Source organism: Lontra canadensis, unplaced genomic scaffold, assembly GCF_010015895.1.
Source record: "Lontra canadensis isolate GAN:19392208 unplaced genomic scaffold, GSC_riverotter_1.0 scaffold163, whole genome shotgun sequence".
NCBI lineage: Eukaryota > Metazoa > Chordata > Mammalia > Carnivora > Mustelidae > Lontra > Lontra canadensis.
The window spans coordinates 1,286,414-1,295,741 of NW_022631157.1; positions in this window are offsets into that span (position 1 = coordinate 1,286,414).

Sequence of the window (9,328 nt, forward strand, 5' to 3'; positions counted from 1 at the left end):
ATGCCTGGAGAAAGGAGGCAGATCCCAGGGATTTGGGGGAACCCTGAGGGAGACCAATAACACCCTAAAAGGATCAACAATTGAACATTAAATTCAAATAAGTTTATATGGCAACTGTAATCTTGTCAAGATTATCTGATATCTAGGACTGACCTAACTGTCTAGGTGTTTGTTTGTTTGTTTATCTGAGAGAGAAAGAGAGAGTAGAGAGAGAGAGAGAGAGAGAGCGAGCACAGGAGAGGTGGGGATAGGCAGAGGGAGAGGGAGAAGCAGGTTCCCCACTGAGCAGGGAGCCTGATGAAAGACTCGATCCCAGGACCCCAGGATCATGACCTGAGCTGAAGGCAGACGTTTAACGGACTGAGCCATCCAGGCACCACTAAATATCCTTTATTTTATCATTAAGAATATTTCTTGAGGCACCTGGCTGGCTCAGTTGAAGGAGAGGGTGACTCTTGATCTCAGGGTCATTAGTTCAAGTTTCATGTTGGGTATAGAAATTACTAAATATATAAAACTTTAAAAAAAGACTATTTCTTGATTGAGAAATTATCTGCAAATACAGTCATATAATTTCCCTTATATTAAGTACTCCTAGGTGGGAAAACCCAAGAATAGGATAGCATTCACAAGACATATGTCTAGATGTTAGCTGGACTTGCCCAGTCTCCAGAAAAGGCATAAAAATAATTTTCAATAAAATGAATGATGTGGAGACCCACACATGGGACACTGAGTGCTCGAAATCATTCAAAAGTAACCTTTTATGTTTCTTCCATTTTCTGTACAATTGTTCCCCCCAAAAGTTAACCATTTCTAAAAGAAAATTTTAATAAAAGCAACAAAGCAATATATATAAATTGCAACTGAAATGTGTGAATATTTTCTGTAATTACTTTGCCCAACATTGTCCCTCCCCTCTTGGTTGCTGGTCCGCCATTTTGTGGAGACCCCCTGGGAACTCATGGTCCAGTGACACAAAGGTCTCACATACAGGGCTCTGAATGGGCCTGAAGGAACAGATGGAAGAAAGTGGTGAGCCAGGGCATATTTGGGGAGACTCCCCCAGGAGGAAGGGGTGGAATCAGGAACAGGGCTTGGATCTGAGAGATGGAGCCACCTGGATGGAGGCAGAGAAGTAGTGCATGTGGTCATTTGCAGTGGAATCAGGAAACTTCCCACTACTCGGGAACAGGGGACATCTTGGACCATGGAAAAGTCCTATGCAACCAAGGTACATACCCACACCAGGGACTCTGAGGGTATGAGAGAGACCTAAGCCATTTCTACTTTTTGATAGGCCTACTACATTCAAAAATAAAGAAGGGCTGGGACTCCTGGCTGGCTTAGCTGGGAGAAGCATGTGACTCTTGATCTCAGGGTCATGAGTTTGCGCCCCATGTTGGGTGTAGAGATGACTTAAGTAAATAAATATTAAAAAAAATTGTTTTTAATAGAGAAGTGCCAAAATAAAGAGCATATAGGCTGCAAATGCCTTAAAACCTGACTTATCGGGGCACCTGGGTGACTCAGTGGGTTAAAGCCTCTGCCTTCGGCTTGGGTCATGATCCCAGGGCCCTGGGATCGAGCCCCGCATCAGGCTCTTGGCTCAGCAGGTAGCCTGTTTCCCCCTCTCTCTGCCTGCCTCTCTGCCTACTTATGATCTCACTCTCTGTCAAATAAATAAATAAAATCTTTAAAAAAACAACAACAACCTGACTTATCGATAAAGAAATGAATTTGTTTTCCTGGCATAGGAAGAAATCTAGAGATAAGCAGATGTTGGTATTGGTTCAGCCACTCAGCAGGGCCACCAAAAGCCCAGGTGGTTTCTATCTTTCTCCTCCATCATCTTTGACAAGCTAGATTTGGGACACATGTACCACCTTCTGCCTCCAAGACAGACACCATGGCTCTAAGCACCGGGGCCACCTTCAAGTCAGGAAATTAGGGGGAATGGGGGTAGCAATAGCAGCTTTAGCTCCTTTACCAAGGAAGCCATTTTCCTAGACGCTTCCAGAATTCTTCAGCTTCTACTTCATTAGCCAAAGCCGTGTCACTTGACGATCTTTGCTGCAAGAAAGTCTAGGGAGAGTACCCCTCGCCCCTCCAAGACTCCATGGTGGAGAAGCCAAAGAGAAGGGGGTTGGGAACTGACATTTAACCTTATAAAAACTGCAGCATATTTTTGATGTCCCCATTTACCAAATTATAGTAATGCTATAGATTGATACAGATACACGTAAAAGGGCTATATTGTACTGCTTGGAATGTAATTTGAAACTTGTGCTTTAGAACGTTAATTTGAAGTGCTCTGCTGCCACTGTAGTCCAGTAATGAGAAACAAATTTAGGGACGCCTGGGTGGCTCAGTGGGTTAAGGGTCTGCCTTCAGCTCAGGTCATGATCCCAGGGTGGGGAGCCTGCCTCTCCCTGTGCTTGTGCTCTGTCTCTCTCTCTGACAAATAAATAAATAAAATCTTTAAAACAAAACAAATTTAAAGATGTCTCTCAATACCAACAGTGAGTCTTTGTGACTCTGTTTACAATCTCAATTCCATAAAACTGACGAAACCTAAAACTGAGGTCTCTTCTGTTTGGAGGTGTATTTGCGTATTGTCTATTTTTCCCCCACTAAAATGTGAGCTCCACAAGAGTAGGGACTATCGCTTTCGTCACTGTGAATAAATGAAAAATGGGTTCTCTGCCGTCCAACCCTGGATCTCAAGGGAAAAAGAGCCTGCCTTCGTAGGATGATTCGAAAAGTGAATCCTTTAATATTTGAGAAATTCGGTGTTCATATTATCAGAAATTACTGGTGGGATTGGGGGGGTGCGTCATAAGGAACACCCCTTTTCTCCGTCTGAGTTCTGAACTACTGACACACAGAGGAGTAAAGCAGGTGTGGATCTCAGCATCCCCTTCACTGCGGCTGAAGGCCAGGATCCAGGGTGCGGATTCAGGTGAACGAGACCACGGCCAATTTCCTAATGCCTTACCCAGAATTAGATCCATCTTGGTGGTCATAAAAAGTGCTGAACGCCCTGGGCCTTGCCGAGAGGGGTGTAGGAGGGGGCAGAGCTAGGCTTGGGCTGTCCTCTCCAGCTTGCCAACCAGGCACACTCTGCCCACCTGCTCCTCCCAAGAAAGGCTTTCAAGTGAGAGAGAGAGGCCTAGAGAGCACGGCAGGAGGAACCCAGTCTTTCCCTGACCCTCCCCCCAGCCAAGTTATGGAGATTGTTGTGTCCCTTTCTTATTCCACGTTGGTTCCTTTCTCCATACTAAAGGGGATCATGTCAGCAACAGTCCAGGACCTGCCTGGCACTCAGTGCTAGTGGCTACTTAGTGTGAATTAGCCTCCCTTCCTCCTCCTCCTTTCTTCCCCCCCGCCCCCATAAATGATCTTGCAACCAAGGGAGGGAAAAAGGAGTCTTCCCTTCCTCCGGGAACGTATTTAGACTTCATGTCTCCTTGAGATTGCTCAATTTCCCTTCCTGTGTCTGCAGTTTCCCCAAGCATGTGACTTGCATTTGACAACCTTGCCCCGTGGCAGTGGGGACAGTGTTCCACAAAGTCAAATCGCATTTGTTGGCTAGACCCATTTGCCTCGTCTCTGCGGAGAGCCCTTCTCACCCTAGCCATCCTGTCCTCCTGGGGCTCCAGTTCCACTAGGTGGAGGACATTTCTCTCTCTCTCTTTTTTCTTGCCACCCAGCACTTGAACCCCTTTCTTATGTTTAGAGGACTCTCGATGTTACGGTTTTATTAAGAGGAGGCGCCCACCTCTCACTGGAGAAACTGAACATGCTGGATTTACCTTTCTCACTCCCCCCTTCACAGCAAAGACCAGGGCATGTGGTCTAGGTTGGCCAAGCAGAAGGGCCTATGCCAGACTTTGGGGGAGCTGCTGTTGGCTGGATAAGCAGGGACCCAAGGGCATGCCCACTCTTGGTGGTGAAGGGCAGAGCAGACCTGGATTCCTGGCTCAGCAAAGGCAGCAGAGCTCCCTGGGGCACACACAGGAAGAATCCCTTTGGGGCTGCATCCCTGACACCCTTGAACCTAGTTCTTGGGTCTCCTGATGGTTCTGTGAGGTGCCCATTAACTTTTGGAGACATTTTCTTTTCATTGAATTGTTCAGTTTCCATGGCATATGGCAGGGAACTGTGACAATTTCACAGTAACCAAGTCTCTGACCTGTCCTTCTTAGCCTGACTTTCTCATCAGTCCTCACTCTGAGTAAGAGAAAGAGGACACAGGGGTGCCTGACTGGCTCTGTCCGTGGAACGTGAGACTCTTGATCTCAGGGTTGTGGGTTTGAGCCCCAAGCTGGGTGTAGAGAATGCTTAAACATAAAATCTTAAAAAGAGGGAGAGAGAGAGAATGAGAAAGGGAACACAGAATGCACCTGGGAAAGATATTAATGTGCTCACATTGTCAGGGAGGGCAATGTTGTGGAAAGCGCACACAACTCAGAGCAGGAACCTTGTGGTTTAGACTGCATTGTGTCAAAGCCATCCCAGTGACCTGAGGTGAGTCACCTCACCTCTCTGTTTTTTTTATTTTTATTTATTTATTTTATGTGCACGTGATGTGGTTTTGGAATATAGGGGAGGTTTGGTGGAGTGAGGTCCTGACCCGATAGTGAAGAAAGAATTCTTGAGACATCTTTGGTGCAAAATGGTGGCTTATGAAAGCACAGGGACCGGACCCGTGGGCAGAAAAAGCTGCATCAGGGTTGTGAGGAGCAACTGATTTTGTACTGTGGGGATGGAGGAGGAAAGGAAGAAAGGAGGTTTTCAAAAGAACTTTCATATGCTAAGGAAGAGGCCCTAGAAGAGACTGGAGGCCTTGCCACAGTCAAGTTAAGGTTGTTTTCCCCTCTAGCAAGGCATGACCATTAAGATAGTTGGGAGCTTCCTGGAAGAATGTCCCAGGTGTCCCACGATGGGGTGAGAGGGCCAGGGGAGTTGCAGGGTGTTGGCTTGTGTTTTATCCTTAGCTAGCCTTCTGCTTCCTCGTCACATGGGTGGGGGGCTTTAATTCCCTTGACCTTTCCCTCTCAGGCTCAAGATGGTGGTTCCAGCCATGGCAGTCGAGTAGGAAGAGGAAAGGCGGCAGCCCCAGGATGGGAAAACTCTGGCTTTCCAGCAATCCTTCATGGGATGGAGCTTATCCAACATTGGCCAGAACTTTGCCCATAACCCCGAGCCGCAAGGGAGGGGAGAAGGCGTGTTTTCAACAGAGGAGGGAACCAAGCAAAGACCAGGTTGGAAGGGTATTGGGTCTAACCAACAGTGTCTGCACGGGTTCCGAGTGGGAAACGTGCAGAGCTATGTGGGGGCAGAAGAGGACATGCCAGACTCCTTCAGGGGTGGTGGGGCTGATGGGAAAAGGCTTCCCTTCCCTCAGTGGCGTTTTAGCCAGAGCCAATCACAGGAAGCACAGAGCACGTGCTCCATGCTCGGGAATCAGGCCCCACGGGTCAGAAGGGGCGTAACGCTCTGGAGCTTGGTTTTCATCACCTACTTGACCGGTCATCTGGGGTGCTTTGGACAGAGATTTCAGGGTGTCCCCAGATCTACCTAATAAACCTCCAGGTGATGCCTATAAGTTTGGGACCCTTGGCTCCAGTCTCCATGGGGTGGGGTGACGGAGCCCACGAGGTGTAGGTGCTGGCTGAGGCTGCCCCCGGGGCCCCCACTCTGGCCACAGAAGCAGAATGGAAGGCCAGCAAGTAGGGAGCTGCTTGCTGAGAGGATGGTCCCTGGGGCACTGCTAACCTGGCCTGAGGAATGAAGGAGGACCAGTTCTGGAGAAAAAGCCACAGAGGTTTCTAGATTCTTTCTGGGTGTGACAGAGCCTACACCTTCTCAGACTTCTGGCCCTTCTTGAACTCAGCCCAGCAAGCCCTCTCCCCCAACCACTGTCCTTCCAAGGGGGCCAGAGGGAACTGGAGGAAAGATGAATTATCAGAGAAACATCACCCTCTGGGTTCTGGGCTCCCAGCCCTGTGCCAGAGGCTGTGCTAGCCTATTGCCATTGCCTATTGCCAAGGCTGCCAACTTCCAGTCTGGGGGCGCCTGGGTGGCTCAGTGGGGTAAAGCCTCTGTCTTCGGCTCAGGTCATGATCCCAGGGTCCTGGGATCGAGCCCCGCATCGGGCTCTCTGCTCAGCAGGGAGCCTGCTTCCCTTCCTTTCTCTCTCTGCCTGCCTCTCTGCCTACTTGTGATCTCTATCACATAAATTAATTAATTAAAAAAAGAAAGAAAGAAAGAAAGAAACTTCCAGTCTGGAGTAAAGGGAGCTGGCGAAGGTGGATGATTCTGGAGGGGGCTGTGACTGCCTTGGGGGCCCACACGCTGGGGACCTGGACCTGGGATAGGATGGCCGCAGGGGTGGGGGTATAGGCAAGCACGTTAGAGCCACATTTTGAAAAGCTCAAATTGGCCAATTTGATTGGCCGAAAGGAAGTTCATTCTTGCTAGAATAAACTAGTCTGAGGAAAGAGATCACAGTGGGATTTCAGGGATCAAACAGGGAGTGTTTATAGACATCCCCCAACTGCACCCCAGATTCTTACATTTGCTGGCTACCTGTCCTGCTCACACTCCTAACCCTACTTAGACTCGCCTTTACTACGTCTGTGAGCCAGACAATGGGCAGGAGAGGTCCGAAGGGGAGTGCTTAGGGACGGAGGTTCTGGGATGATTAAGCCAATCTTCTGATAAAGAGTGGAATGGGGAAGAGGGAGTGAAGGAGGGTGGTGTCGTTCCTGGCTACTGAACTGTGCTTCTAGAAACGGGCCCTGCTGTAAGTTAAATCAGTGGTAAAAAGAATGAGGGCGTAGAGGGGGTAGACATGTAGACCACAGCGGCTCTGCCCATCGGTCATACTAGTCCCAGTAGCCACTCATTCATTCACTTATTCATAGATTGGGAAGATATAGCCATGGGGAAAACAATGACCTCTGCCCTCGGGGGACTTCTGTCCTAGTCGGGGAGTCAGACAAGGAACAATCAAACCAGTCAGGGCTAGAGAGGAATGAGAAAGAGGAAGAGGAAGTATACTATTTCATTTTGGAGGGGAAGGCCTTAATAATAAGGCGACGGGTAGGCAGAGACCTGACAGAAGTGACAGAAGGGGAAGTCATGTTAAACATCTAGGGGAATCATGTTCTGGGTGGAGAGAGGAGCACCTGCAAAGGTCCTGAGGCAGGACTGCCGGAAGAACCTCAAGGCTGCCAATGACTCTGGAAGAGGGTGAGCAAAGCAGGGAATTCTTTGTAAAAAAAAGAGACTGAGGAGTTAGAGAGTTCCAGCTTTGCAGTCATGCATACCTGGGACCAACTACTTGTCGGTATTTGAGCAAATTGCTTCATCTCCCTACCGCCCATTCTCCTTGTCTGTAAAATGGGAAGAACAGAGTTATTGCACTTATGGGGCTTTACGGTCTTTCTTAAATAAGTGGCGACTATCATTATAAATGCACGAATACCTGTTCAATATTTAGTATTACCCCTTTCCGGGAGAGGTTTTCCAATGACATATGCCTGATTATGTTTTTTTTTTTCCATTTCTTTATTGTTCAAAAATATACATAACATAAAATTTACCACCTTAACTGTGTTTAAGTGTGCAGTCCAGCGGTATTAAGTACATTCGCACACTATCCTGCTCCCATCTGCTCCTTTTATCCCCACAATGTCTTTCATCTAGTAAAACTGAAACTCTGCACCCATTACCCAGTAGCTCCTGGGTTCTACTTTCCGTCTCTATGAATTTGACTCTTCTAAGTATCTCCTATTAATGGAAGCTTATGATAATTTGTATTTTTTTATTGACCCGTTTCTTTCGCTGAGCATGAGGTCCTCTGGGTTCATTTTCGTGGTGGCATGTGGCAGACTGAACACTATGCCGTTGGCATTGTAGGTATCCAGCCCATTGTGTTTATGCATTTAACTGAAGATGGGCACCGGGATTCCTTCTACCTTTTGGCTCTTGTGAACAGTGCTCCTCTGAACACAGGGGAACAAGTTTCTCTTCGAGTTTCTGCTTTCAGTTCTTTCGGGTGCATTCCCACAAGTGGAATCGCTGGATTGTGGGGCAGTTCCAGTTTTAATTTTGTGGGGTAGGGGGGCGGACCTTCATACTCTTTTTTCCACCGAGGCTGCACCATTTTGCATTCCCACCAACGGTGCACGAGGGTCTCAATTTCTCCACTTTCTTGCCCACACTTGTTATTTCCCTTCTTTTCTTCTTTTCCTTTTTTTTTCTTTCATTCGTTTCTTCTTCTTTTTCTTCTTCTTCTTTTTATTTATTTATTTTTATTTTTTTTTTTGGGTAGTAGTTCTCCTACAGGGTGTGAGGTATCATTTTTTTGGTTTCTTAAATATTTGGCATCTTAAATTACATTGACATGACATTGACATTGACATTACATTTTTGGGCATTTTAAATTACATCGACAGCAACCTGTCTCCTGTGCTGTCTGGAATATGTGGGCAACAGATACCAAGAATCACAAATTATACTTGCTGCTTCCTCCATTCCTCAAGGTATGGGCTTGTCATCATTACTCCAGGGCTCCACGACAGGCTCTAGAAACGAGGGCAGAGGAGCAAAGAGCTGGGCTGGGTGCAGGCAAGACCCTCGCCAGAGTCAGAATTAGGATCTAGTCATTTGCTGACGAAAGCAGGTTTCTCTTTGAATCAACATTTCCTTCCACTTTCTTTTCATTTGAGTCAACAGAAACCCTTAAGAGTTTTTTTGGGTTTTTTTTGGTTAAGATTTTATTTATTTATTTGACAGGCAGAGATCACAAGTAGGCAGAGAGGCAGGCAGAGAGAGGTGGGAGCAAGCTCCCCGCCCAGCAGAGAGCCCGATGTGGGGCTCGGTCCCAGGACCCTGAGATCATGACCTGAGCTGAAGGCAGAGGCTTTAACCCACTGAGACACTCAGGTGCCCCCCCTTAAGAGTTTTAAACCCTTTCCAGGGAGTTCTGAGCTATGGTCAGAGGGAAGGAATAAGGAAACATAGGAAGCAGCCATCTAGCTTTCAATTTGTGCGTGCGTGTGTGTGTGTGTGTGTGTGTGTGTGTTAAGATTATTTATTTATTTATTTGAGAGAGCAAGTGCACGAGAGCACAAACAGAAGCAGCGGCAGGTGGAGGGAGAAGCAGGTTCCCCGCTGAGCAGGGAGCCCTGTGCGGTGCTGGATTGTTCTGGGATCAGGACCTGAGCCAAAGGCCGATAGATGCTTAACTGATGGAGCCACCCAGGCACCCCTCAGTTTTTGGTTTTGAATGTGGGTCATTGGGAGGTCCCTCAGC